The sequence below is a fragment of the Sorex fumeus genome, unplaced genomic scaffold (genome assembly GCF_029834395.1).
Source record: "Sorex fumeus unplaced genomic scaffold, SorFum_2.1 ptg000072l, whole genome shotgun sequence".
Lineage (NCBI taxonomy): Eukaryota > Metazoa > Chordata > Mammalia > Eulipotyphla > Soricidae > Sorex > Sorex fumeus.
Genome location: NW_026606129.1, coordinates 2,234,983 through 2,248,687, shown reverse-complemented (window position 1 = coordinate 2,248,687; position 13,705 = coordinate 2,234,983).

Below are 13,705 nucleotides of genomic sequence, written 5' to 3'. Positions count from 1 at the left end.
AAAGGGGGTTGCAAATCTGGTAAAATAATCTTTGAAACTTGGGCGTCGGGCCCATAGGTGAGTGTTCTGGGTCGGTGTGTGGTTTACACACGAGCCACAGAGGTTCAGCCTTGCCAGTGTCCTCAGCCGGGACCGTCGGGTCACTTGGAGAGAAGGTTTTGGACAGTACCTGAACAGTGAAGCCTTCAAACTTTCTAACTTTCTAGAAAGTTCTTCCCTCATGGGGCTGAAAAGATATGACAGCATGTTGGGCAAACCAACCCGGGTTTGATCGTCAGTTTGATCGTTTGCGCGAGGACCCCTGGGCCCCTCCAGGAGTGATAACGGGCACAGAGCCAGGGTAAGCCCTGGGCACAGCCAGGAGTGTCTCAAGGAGATAAACCAAGTTCTTTCCTTAGTTCTGGGACAGCCACTGTATGCCTGGGATAGTTCCAGAAACAGGTCTGAGAAAGATTATGGGATGGATCTGGGGCGGGCCTGGATCAGGCCTGGGTCGAGCCTGGGGTGGTCTGGGGTGGCCTGGATCGGGCCTGGGGTGGGCCTGGGGTGGGCCTGGGGTAGCCCCGTGGCCCCTGGAGAGCCTGGCTAGGACAGCAGAGAAGCTTCCAGTGCCATCGGGAAGAGGCTGCAGGATTCCAGGCTCACCCCAGGACTCAGGATGGACCTGCCACCCTGAGCTGAGAATCAGCTGGTCGGGTGCCCCCCATCCAGGCCCAGACACAGGATCTCACCGGCCGTGGACACAACGGGACAGTCCACCCCAGGGTCTCACTCATGTGGATCCACCAGAGGTGGGCCTGTCGGGGCCAGACCCACAGCGGGGAGCCTGTCCACCGGCAGACGTGGGACTCCACCACCCATGGAGGCGGCAGCCCTGGCCGGCTCCTCCTCCTGGTCAGGGACTCACACCCCCTTCAGGAGGCAGCTTGCTCCTCGTTGTCCACCCTGGCACTAGATCCCACCCCGAGCAGCGCCCTGGGGTCCTTAACACACCCTAACCACCAGGGGAGCCGAGAGTATCCACTCAGGCGACCTGCTGGACCCTTCGGGGGAGGCCTTTCAGCCAGAGTGGGTGGACAGCGGCTGCCCAGAAAACGCTTCCTCCAGGACCTTCACAGAAGGGCACGGGTTCTGCGGGGACCAGATCACAGGCACATACACACCTGTACACGGTCACACACCTGCACAGCCACACCTACACACACACGCACACACACACAGAGTCCAGACCTACAGTCACATACCTACACAGCCACATACCTACACAGCCATGCACACACAGCTGTACACCTACACAGCCACAAACCTACATAGTCATACACTTACAAAGTCCACATCTACACAGCCACATACACACAGTCACATGCATACAAAGACACAAACACAGCCACGTGCATTCACAGTTGCACACCTCACAGCTGCATACCTATATAACCGCACACTCACAGACACACACACACACACACACACACACACACACACACACACAGGCATGGCTCAGGGCAGGCTGCATCCCCCCTCTGTGTCCAGGCTGGAAGCTGGGCTCCAGTCTCATCTCACTGTGCTAATGGGGAATGGCTCTTTTTACTGTTTCTCTCAAATTCTTTCACTGTCCTGGAAGAATTTCAATAACAATACTGTAAATGCTTTCTCAACTACCAAAATCTGCATCTGTTTAGGAAATTTCTGCTTGTTAATGCTTACATAAGTTTCCTTTAAAAATGCCCTAAAGGTAAATGTGACCAATATTTAACATTAAACTGTGACCTTTGCAGGCTTGTTAATACTCACTAGCACTCAACACAGTAAAAGTCTGTTCAATGAGGAAAGTCAAAGGCGAAAGAGTTTCAGGTGTGCAGAAAGCCTGAGAGAGCTCCATCTCTCTTTCAGGGAAATAAGCAGCTTAAGAGGGCAAGGTTTCCAAGGGAACGTTCAAGACCGACTTTCACAGAGGGGCCGCCCATTCAGAGGCTCCTTGGAAAGCAGCTTTCTCGGGAGGAGACGGCAGGTACTGCACCAGAAGCCCCTGGGATGAGGCCACGTCCTGTCAGCTGCATCACGGCACACAGAACCCACGGGAGTGTGCAGAAAGTGGCAAGGACAGGAAGAGGGAAAGAGAGAGAGGGAGGGAGAGGAGACAAGCTCTGGAGAGCAATGACAGCACAGCAGACGAGCACTTGCCCAGCACGTGGCAGACCCAGGTTCGATCCCCCACATTCCATGTGTCCCCAGCCTGCAGGAGTGACTTACGAGGCCCCTGAGAACTGCTGGGCGTGTCCAGCAAATCCCCAACGTGCTTTGGTGCTGGCTTCACTGGTTCCGAGGTGTTAATTTTGAAGCAAAGAGTGACTGAGCAAAACAAAGTAAATCATTAGTATTCTGGAGACATTAATAGGAAAAAAGAAAAAGAAAAAAGAATTCTGCCATAGCACACCCAGTGAGGCACTTCTTTCAACATGGCTCAGTCGAGTTTGACCTGTGGCACCACACATGGTCCCCCGAGACCACCAGGAGTCAGCCTCGAACACTGAGCCAGGAGTCGGCCTCGAGCACAGAGCCAGGAGTCAGCCCTGAGCACAGAGCCAGGAGTTAGCCCCAAGCACAGAGCCGGGAGTGATCCCTAAGCACAGAGCCAGGAGTGAGCCCTGAGCACAGAGCCGGGAGTGAGCCTCGAGCACAGAGCAAGGAGTCATCCCTGAGCACAAAGCTGGGAGTCAGCCCTGAGCACAGAGCCAGGAGTGAGCCCCGAGCACTGAGCTGGGAGTCAATCTCGAGCACAGAGCTGGGAGTGAGCCCCGAGCAGCACTGACTTTTCTTTCTCCAACAAAAATGATCAAAATTCTGGTTCAGAGTATTTGAGGAACGTGTCTAATGAAAGTTCAATGTACAGACACTTGTTCTTAGATTTGATGTAAAGTAACACTCAAAGTTAGAATCCATCGCATTTTAAGAAATATCACACAATTCAGCAACAAATAACTAATTGTCCTATTTATAACCAATGAGCAACTTCGCATGGTATCTAAATGCATTATACAAAAATTTAAGATGCCTAAAATTTATTGCAGCTGAGAACTGTCCTCCCATTGTCATCATTTGCTCGAGAGGGCCCAGTAACGTCTCCATTTTGAGGCTTGTTGTTACTGTGTCTGGCATCTCGAATACGTCACGGGGAGCTTGCCAGGCTTTGCTGTGTGGGCGAGATCCTCTCGGTAGCTTGCCGGGCTCTCCCAGAGGGGCGGAGGAATCGAACTCGGGTGGGCCATGTTGGCTGTGTGCAAGGCAAACGCCCTAATCGCTGTGCTATCGCTCCAGCCATGTGAGGGCGATCTGGCTGGACATCTGTCACCCCATTGATCGCCAGGGTTGATTCGGCTGATCTGGCTGGCTAGGCGGGTGTCCCCTTCCTCCCTTACCGCTCCAAGTGTGTCCCTCCTGAAGCTGCGCGCTCGGTCGAAGAGGACGACCTTCCCCGAAAAGAGATGGACTGGTCTTCGGTCGAGGGTATATGAGTAACTGCGCTCCCCTGCTAGAACCACCAAACAAACTGAGAACCGACCACTTAAAATAAAGTCAGGACCTTAAGTACAGGAGCTGGGTCTGGGCTGTGGGTTCTCCTTTGAGGGCCATGCCCAGCAGTGCTCAGGTCCACTTGTGGTTCTGCAGTCAGGGTCACCCCAGAGGAGCTCACAGGGCCCTGAGTGGTGCAGGAGCCTGGAGCTGGCCCAGCCGTAGGCAGAGCAGCTGCTCCCGTAAGACGATCTCTCCTTCCCCGATTAGTCTTAATAATAGTCGAAAATAGTGAGACACCATGAGGTACAGTTGTAGACTTACAGATTTTTGTGCTTGGGTTTCAGTTATACAATGATCAAATACCCATCCCTCCACCCGTGCCCATTTTCCACCAGCACGGATCCCTGTATCCCTCCCCACCACCATCCCCCCATCCCACCCTGCCTCTGTGGCAGGGCATTCCCTTTTGTCCTCTCTCTCCTTTTGGGTGCTGTGGTTTGCAAAAGAGGCATTGAGTGGCAATCATGTTCGGTCTATAGTCTACTAAAAAAAAATAAAATAAAAATAAAAGGTTAAAAAAATGACAGAAAAAAATAGTTGAAAATAGTGACTATGCAAAAAAAAGGCAACAGGCACTGTAGCAGGAAAGTCCAAAGTTAGGTCTTTTCTTACATAGGTAATGGTTGTATGATGGGAAGAGGGACATGTCAAATGCTAGGCACTCACGTGTTATTCCGACGCTCGCATCATGATGTGCTCACAAGAAAGAGTCCAAAGAGGAGAGACCAGTATGACAATGATAGCAGGGAAGGGTCATGCTGGTCAAGACCTGAGGGTTAGAAGTAGGTAAGGAATATTTCTGATCATCTTTCAGTATCAGTATTGCAAACCACGATACCCCAAAGGGGGAGGGAGGGAGGGAGAGAGAGGAGAGAGAGAGAGAGAGAGAGAGAGAGAGAGAGAGAGAGAGAGAGAGAGAGAGAGATGGAAGGAGGGAAAGAGAGGGAGGGAGGAGGAAGGGAGAGAGGAAGGGAAGGAGGGAGAGAGAGGGAAGGAGGGAGGGAGGGAGGGAGGGAGGGAGGGAGATGAAAGGAGGGAAAGAGAGGGAGGGAGGAGGAAGGGAAGGAGGAAGAGGGAGGGAGGAAGGGAGGGAGGGAGGGAGGGAGAAATGAAAGGAGGGAAAGAGAGGGAGGGAGGAGGAAGGGAGAGGGAAAGGGAAGGAGGAAGAGAGAGGGAAGGAGGGAGGGAGGGAGGGAGGAAGGGAGGGAGAGAGATGAAAGGAAGGGGGGAGGGAGGGAGGGAAAGAGAGGGAGGGAGGAGGAAGGGAGAGAGGAAGGGAAGGAGGGAGAGAGAGGGAAGGAGGGAGGGAGGGAGGGAGGAGATGAAAGGAGGGAAAGAGAGGGAGGGAGGAGGAAGGGAGAGAGGAAGGGAAGGAGGAAGAGGGAGGGAGGAAGGGAGGGAGGGAGGGAGGGAGAAATGAAAGGAGGGAAAGAGAGGGAGGGAGGAGGAAGGGAGAGGGAAAGGGAAGGAGGAAGAGAGAGGGAAGGAGGGAGGGAGGGAGGGAGGGAGAGAGATGAAAGGAGGGGGGAGGGAGGGAGGGAAAGAGAGGGAGGGAGGAGGAAGGGAGAGAGGAAGGGAAGGAGGGAGAGAGAGGGAAGGAGGGAGGGAGGGAGGGAGGGAGGGAGGGAGGGAGGGAAGAGATGAAAGGAGGGAAAGAGAGGGAGGGAGGAGGAAGGGAGAGAGGAAGGGAAGGAGGAAGAGGGAGGGAGGAAGGGAGGGAGGGAGGGAGGGAGAAATGAAAGGAGGGAAAGAGAGGGAGGGAGGAGGAAGGGAGAGGGAAAGGGAAGGAGGAAGAGAGAGGGAAGGAGGGAGGGAGGGAGGGAGGGAGGGAGATGAAAGGAGGGGGGAGGGAGGGAAAGAGAGGGAGGGAGGAGGAAGGGAGAGAGGAAGGGAAGGAGGAAGAGAGAGGGAGGGAGGGAGGGAGGGGGAGAGAGAGAGAGACAGAAGAAAAGCGCCTGCCATAGAGGCAGGGGTGGGGGGATGAGAGGGAACCAGGGAAATGTGCCCTGGTGGAGGGAGGGGTGTTGGAACACTGTGTGACTGAAACCCAACCATGAGCAGCTTTGTCAAGGTCTATCTCACAGTGATTCGATTTAAAACAAGAGTTGGTTCACAGGGCAGAGATACGAGGGGAGACAGGGAGGCACTTTCTGAGTGGGGGTCCTAGAGGGACCACGCAAAGCACCTGAAGTGGCGAGCAGCGTTGGTGAGTAGCGTTTCCCTGGGAACCTGCAGTGCTGTGGCCGCCCCCGGCCCCAGCACCGTCACGCCGTAGAAACGGATCATTTCCGAGAATGTGGACAACACGCACAAAGGCTGACGGCCGGAGTCAGGAAGTCCTGGGTTTGCGGGCACACGCGGGGCCTGGAGCGGTCACCCGCAGATCCAGGGTCTCAACTCTCCCACAAACCTGCAGCCACCTGAAGGGGAGAACTCACGTGGCCAGTGTCCACACTGGAGACTTCTGTGATGCTGCCGACCTCTGTCCTCTAAGGAAACGGTAGGTCTGAACCTGCAGCCTGCAAATTGCTGAGGCCAAGGTGGCAACCGGGGGCCAATCTTCTGCAGCCCCCGGACAGGAGGGTCCCGCTAGTGCCACTACCCTCATCCCACCTGAATATCCACAGGAGCACATCCTAGGGAGACGCCCCACATGCCCACGGACCGCGCAGCCGCTACCCCTGAGAGTCCGATGAGCACTTCACACGGGGAGACCTGGGTTTGAGCCCCAGCACCTGAGCGGCTCCGAGTGTCACCAGACAGAGCCCTAGCAGTGAGCGGGGGGGAAGTCCTGGGTGCCACGAGGTGGGCCCCAAAGACAAAGCAAAAAGCAGAGCAAAGCAAGAGGAGTGAAGTTCAGAGGCTCGTTGTCTCCATTCCGCTATAATCGATGGGAGCTTTTGACGACGGCCTGTTTTGTTTTGTTATTTTAATCTCAACATGATTGTTTTGAGTGAAAAATGTAAGGCCGTTCTTTCCTGTACCATTAGCTGGTCCTCTGGGGAGCGAGCGGGGAGATGAAAAAGTCTTTCTGATTAACTGGGCGCGCGTGATTCTTTACTCCGTGCCATGCTAAGAGGCCAGTGGCATCTATTCTGTCCCCAAGATGCTCATTAATTCAAAGAACAATGCTCCCCATTTGGCTTTTTCCACACCAAAACACAGCATGATTTTAATAAAGCAAAGGTTCCAGCGGGCTTGGCCATTGCTCAGAGCTCGCTAATGCGCAGGGTCCCCTTGATTCTCTAGGACGAAGGTCATTCATCAACTCAAAGATAACCAGTGATGAACATCGAAAGAAGACAAACCCGATCCTCTCAGGAAAGCAGAGTCTGAGGCTGTCAGAATCCTCAGAGGGTTTCTCTCGTCATCGCCAGGGGAAATAGGGCCCCGGTTGATTCGGGGACTGACCTTGTCTCCGCTATCACGGGACACTGATTGAGAGGTGCCTGTCTGAGAAACTCTCTTTTGTAAAGATGATCTCACTGCAAGGCATGTGTGAGGCAAAGGAAGCCTGAGCACAGACGTGTGTGTGTGTGTGTGTGCGCGCGCGTGTGTGTATGTGTACGTGTGTGTGCGCATGTGTTTGTGCATGTGGGTGTGTGCGTGTGTGTGTGCGTGTGTGTGTGCACATGTGTGTCTGAGCCCAGACCTAGGATGCCAGCTGGTGTCATCATACTGGGATCCTCTACGAGCAATCAGTTCTGAATTCCGTGCAGCACTTGGAGTTCAGGAAGGAAATCTCTGGAAGTCTAGACTCGGGAAATGTAAAGCTATACATGCAGATAATAGAATTGCAAGTGGCCAGACTATTGGTGCCATCTTTGAGCACAACAATTTCAAAGGGATAAAGACAAAATGACGAACGTCTCCCAGGGCATCGCTGAGCACTGTGACTGAGCCCCGGCTTTGCCACTGCATGTGCAGGTGACTGCTCAGGCCCTCAGAGAACCAGGCCTTGGGAAAGGGGCCGCGGGAGCTCGGCCACAGGCCAAGGCTGCAGAGGCCGGAGACGCAGGGACGCCTGCACTCTCGGGAGTTTGCTGCCACCTTCCAGTCTTCTGATGCTAGAGGAAAGGCAGGCTAGGCAGGAGAGCCATCGTCAGCGGCTGTGGAGAAGCAGGTGCTCTGTGCTAGGACTCGGAATGAAAATCAAACCGAAGGTACCAAGCACAGGAGGATTATCACCAGCTCAGTGAGGTGCCAGAACCCAACCGGATTCTGGGTAAACCTGTGTTTTAAACAAATACATCTATTTTCATGGTTTCTGGGGACACATATAAATAAATACGGAGTGATGCTTCATAGTGAGCCTAATGCAGTGAATCGTGTACCCAGGCACAGAGAACATCCATGCAAGTATTATTCTGCTGTGAGCCTCACAAACGGAATAAATACATTTTCTTCGAGCAGTGACGCTGTCCCCTGTGCTGGTCTGAACCCATCCACAGCCCCGCTGAGTCAAGAGACTCTTAATGGGGCATTAGCTCATGTCAAAGGGCATCAGTGGTTTGTAGGGAGCGGGGGCGGTGGCAGCTTGTCTTGTTAGGACGCAGATTGTGATCTCCCTTTAACGACAAAGAGACTCCGGTGACTGCAAACAGCACGCAAGTTTTATTGGAAGACTGGCTAGCCAGGGTCAAGCCACCTACGCAGACACACAGGTCCAGTAGGTTGGGCAAGACCCCAAGCTTCTTCAAAGGAGATCTTATATAGGCCTTCACTGGCCGTGACAGCAGAGCCCGCACATTTCATGGCCAATAGATTCGTAACAACATACACTTTCTTAACCAATCCATTTAAAAGTACATCACTTCTTAGCCTATAGATTCAAAGATCAGCATTTACGTACATGGGTATTGTGGCTAGCGGGTATCTCATAACTCAGACATCTGGCTATCTTCTATGTCTACCCGGCTCCCCGTGATTTACAACTCAGGACACCTGCGTTCTGGTGGAGGTGGATAAGGGAAGAGTTACTAGCTGAGGGGCAGATAAGGAAGAGTCAACAGTGGCTCAAGGCTTTACTAGGGAGGGGGCAGGGAAGGCAGAGTTACTAATTAGCAGAGTTTAGCTCTGGAATTTTCCCACGGGACCTTACAGTCTGACGTGTGGAGGGCCAGACCCCAAGATCCTGCCGCATCAGCCATCTCCATTCCTCTTCCTCTTCTGCCTCTCCAAGACTTCTTTTCTTTTCTTTTCTTTTTTTAATATTTTTTTGTTTTGCAGTGCTCAGGAGTCACTCCTGGCTCTTATCTCAGGAATCACTCTTGGCACTGCTCAGGGACTGTCTGGGATGCAGGGGATCTAACCTGGACTGGGCCTGTGCAAGGCAACCTCCCCGCATGCTGTCCTATCACTGCAGCCCGAGACTTAATCTTTTATCTAGTTTCACCAAGAGTAGAGGGTGTCTGTGGGTGGCTGCTGGGGTGACCCAGGTGGAGTGAGCAGGACAGGCCTCGCAATGCTGTGGGGTCTCCCAGCCCCCTGCCTGCCCCTCAGCACAGCTGGAGGCTCTTAGTGTCCTGTGCTGGGGACCAGGGCTTCCCAAGGTTGGGGAGCTCTGCAGGATGGCAGTGATGCTTTGGGGGCTCCCAGTTGGCTCAGGCCTGGGGATGAGGCAGGACACTGCAGCCTCTCTCTCTCTCTCTCTCTCTCTCTCTCTCTCTCTCTCTCTCTCTCTCTCTAGGGCAGGCCCACCTCTGGGCACCCAGGCTCATGGCTTTGCTCAGTTTAGTGTCCTTTAAGGGTCTCACTCTGCCAAGGCGAGAGAAACAGAAATCCCGGGCCCCGCCCAGGAACCAGCATCTCTTCACAGCCAGCGAGGTACAGACAGCCGCGGCAAGGAATGTTTTATTTTCTCCTTTCTCCATTTTTCTCTTTCCTCTCGATGATGGATTATAATCTTGAAAGCAAGCCGCTTGGCCTATTAGGAGATTGGGAGCTGTTTTCTTCACTTTAATATACCACGGCCAGCCTTGTGGCAAATAGTTCTGTTTCAGTCGATTCTAACAATATTGGAGTTCTGAAATAAAATCCCATGCAACTTTGATAGATGATTTTTATGCTAAATTAAGTGAAGTTATGCCACGAATCTAGAATCAGCCTCTATATCTCTGTATTTTCTGCATCGTTCATCTATCCATCACCCCACTGGAAACCCGAGGCCAGGCTGGACCTGTGCTCACATGGGCCCAACCCTCCCAGCACCGGAAGTCTTCCTCCCAACGCTCTTCCTCCGAACATCCTTCCCCCAACATCTTTCCTCCTAACGTCCTTCTCTCAAGCATCCTTTCTCCGGCATCCTTTGCCCGAATGTCCTGCTTGCTCGTCAGTTTCTGTTCTGCCCAACACGAGAAGACTCTGGGAGGATCTGGGCCGCCTTCCTGGCTGTGCTTACAGAGGGGAGTTCCGTGACGTCCATGTGTGATCATACCTCGAGCCCCTGCCCTCAGCCCACTGTGGCCATGGCTGGCGCTGTCCAGGGCAGGTCTCAGAAAGGGCAGCACGGGGCTCGACCCGGGGACCTGTCAGGACCTGAAGCCTGTGGAAGAAATGACCCGGAAGGCCCAGAAGCCTGGGCAGGAGCTGCTGCCTCCCCCTCATCTCAGCCGTCACAGGAGTCTCTGTGACCTTGGGCCCTCACAGGGGTCTCTGTGACCTCGGGCCTCACAGGGGTCTCTGTGACCTCGGGCCTCACAGGGGTCTCTGTGACCTCGGCCCTCACAGGGGTCTCTGTCCCCTCAGGCCCTCACAGAGGTGCTCCCTCTCTGTCCCAGGAACTTCAGAGTGTCAGCAGGCTGTGAAGCCCCTGAGTGTGGTGGATTCGGGGAGGGTGGTCAGCTCCCGGGCAGGAGGGCAGGACAGACCCCGGGACACAGATGCGACCTGCGGGGACCCTCCTCGCTGGGACCCTCCTCGGCAGCTGAGCAGGGCGCTGACCTGCTGTGCTCAGTGACCCCAGGGATGCGGCTGGTGGCCAGACGGGAGAGGGGTACGGGGCTCTGGAGGTGCCAGTGTCGGTGCTGGCTTGTGGGAAATAATTCAGGGGGTGTGAAATCAATGGAAACCAGATCCCGGGTGATTCGCACCTTTACAGGGTCCAGAGGCAGAAAAATAAGATAAATATCAAATTATCACATTGACCACAAAACCTGTCGCTACTTGGGAATTCAATTTCAGTCCAATTCAAGCATTTTAGGTAAACAAAAGGTCAGTAATTGTTCCAGATAGTATTATATAGCCTTGCAAATATCATTATAATAATTCCTATTTATTACAATCGAATGATGAGAATATTATGGGCCAAGTAACTCTACGTGCGATAGCAGAAAAATGCCACATATCCCCTCAGCTGTGAGTCTCCGGGGAGGGAACACTGGAACTTCATGAGCGGGAGGGAAACTGGGGTGGGTGGTGGAGGTGGGAAACGGGTGTTGGAACATTGTTTCACTGAAACCCAGCCATGAACAACTTGGTAACTGTGTTTCTCACGGTGACTCAATTAAAAAAAATTACAAGTAATGGAGCAGATTCCTCTGGTCCTGCCCGCTCAGCACGTCGGCGACGAGAGACTTTGGCTTTCCACGGTGGGCAACCTGCCAGGGGTGGGGTGGGAGAGTGGGGAGGCCCCTGGTCTGAGTGCTGCCAGCCCAGGTTCAATCCCTGCCTCCCGTATGGTCCCCACGCGCCACCGGGCATGAGCCCTGAGCACAGCGCCAGGAGCAGCCCTCCAGTGGTTGTGGCGACAGGAAAGAACCACCTGCACCCCAGGGCTGCGCTTCCCTGGGGCACTAGGGAGCCTCGCCCTGGCCCGTCCACGCGGCGGGTAGGAAGATGCTCTCTGTCTGGTCTGACCTCTCGGGCAGCGCTAGGGGCGCCTGGAGCCCCGTGGACATTCTTGGTCAAGCCAGCGGGTCAGTGCAGGGTCTGGGGGTGCACGGTGCCTGGGTTGGTGTGCCAGACTGCCTGGGGTGCTGTGTGCTCAGTTCTACCCGAGGTGCTGTGTACTCAGGATACCTGGGGGTGTGCTGTGTGCCTAGGTCTATCTGGGGGTGCTGTGTGTTCAATCTTACCTGGGGGTGCTGTGTGCTCAGCCCTACCTGAGGGTGCTGTGCGCTCAGTTCTGCCTAGGGTGCTGTTGTGTTCAGTCCTATCTGGGGGTCTCCCTGGATGAGCTATGTGAGCGAGGGCCGAGCCTTGCAGGAAGAGCCCCCGTGCAGCCCCTCCCTCTGTTCTCTCGGGCCAGCCCGAGCTTGTCCTGCAGATCCGAGAGCCGAGGACACCTGTGTGCGGTCAGTCCTCAGGGCTGGCTCGGGGTTTTCTCTTTCTGTGTTTTTGGGGGCCACACCCAGTGGTGCGCAGGGCTTCCCTCTGCCTCCGTGCTCAGGGCTCTCTCCTGTGGGGCTCAGGGAACCCTGCGCCGTGCCACGATGGCACCTGGAGCACCACACACAAGGCCAGCCCGATGCCCGCTGTCCTCTCGGGAGACCCTGCTTGGAGCGTGGCACGCCCCGTGTCCAGGGATCGGCTGGCGGCACAGGGTGGGTGCCAGCCTCCCCGCCCTCGCTGGGACTCTCACGGGCACAGGGCGGGTGCCAACCCCCGCCCTTGCTGGAGCCAGGGCAGCATCTCTCTGGCTCCACAGCCCGGCCCACCACTCCAGGCCCTTCTTCCTCTGACCCTCATGGTGTCCTGTGAACAGAGACCATGGCCGCCTCGAGTGGACGCCTCATGTGCTTGCGTCCAATTTAAGCCCCCTCCTGCCCTCCTCGCCCTCTCTTGGGGTCTCTGTGGCTGGCTGTTGTGGGAAGCTGGGGCCTTCAGCTGCTCTGGGGGGCAGGGAGAGCTGCCCATGACCCCTTGACCCTCCTGCCCTGGGCCAGGGAAGCCGCCCATGGCCCCCTTCCGCTGGGTAAATGCTGATGGTGACTTCACGCTGGAAGAGGAATCCTGTCCCACGCTCAGAGAACACAGAGAAGCCTCCGAGATGCCGGGCCCCAGGACAAGGTTCCCATCAGGTAAACTGAGCATCCGTACTTGTGGGAAAGGCTTACTGGGACCAGCTCAGAGCGACAGTCCCACAGGTCAGCCTGTGGGCCTCTGCCCAGCTGCAGAGCGAGGGTCGCAAATGATACCAATGTCCGGGAGTCACGAAACACCGTGGGGCCTTTGCGGAAAGTTTGTTTTCCACAAAAAGCAACAGGATTGAGGTTTATTTTCCTGAAGGTCATCATGAGGAGAATGTGCCTGGTTTTCGGATCTGCAACTTTGATCCTCTAACAATCTGAATGGAACTGAGACTCGAGTAATGACGTGGCCCACACAGGCAGTGGGTGGCCAGGGGGTGAGCTAGCACCTGCCCTGCCCTTCCTTAGGCTGCGGCTGAAAGTGACAGGCCCGGAGTGATAGACCAAGCACAAGGAAGCCATCGGCACCAAATTCCCAGGAAATCCTGTGTTTAGTTTTGTCTAACATTTTATTATAGTTTACAGCTTTAAAAGGCCCTCCCGTTGATCGTCGATTTGCTCGAGCGGGCCCAGTAACGTCTCCATTGGAGACTTTGTTGTTACTGTGTCTGGCATATCGAATACTCTCGGTAGCTTGCCAGGCTCTCCAAGAGGGGCGGAGGAATCGAACTCGGGTCGGCCATGTTGGCCGCTTGTAAGGCGAACGCCCTACCGCTGTGCTATCATTTTCGCTCTTCATTCCCAATGCTGTGCTGGTCTTCTTCCCCTCCCAGGTCACTTTATCCACCAGTATTCAAACCCGGGACTTGGCTTTCCCCATGCAAGCGCCCCTGAGATAAAAGCAGCGTTGAGCCTCTTCCTCTTTGTCCCCAACGCTGTACCGGTCTTCTTCCCCTCCCAGCTAGTACCCCCCACACAAACCAGGTTCCCGTGGGGGCGTGGCCTCTTCAGAAGTGGGCATGGCTTCTGCAGAATTGGGCATGGCCTAATTCCAGGCAGCCAACACTCACGTGGCCGCATGTAGTTTAGTCATACCAAGAAATCTAGTGTAACACCACAGTTTCCATACCTACAGACCAACATGAAGAAACAACGCAATTCCCCACCATGTGGGGAGGACGATGAAAAGTGTCCAGAAGCCTCACTAGGTGCTACTCACCTAA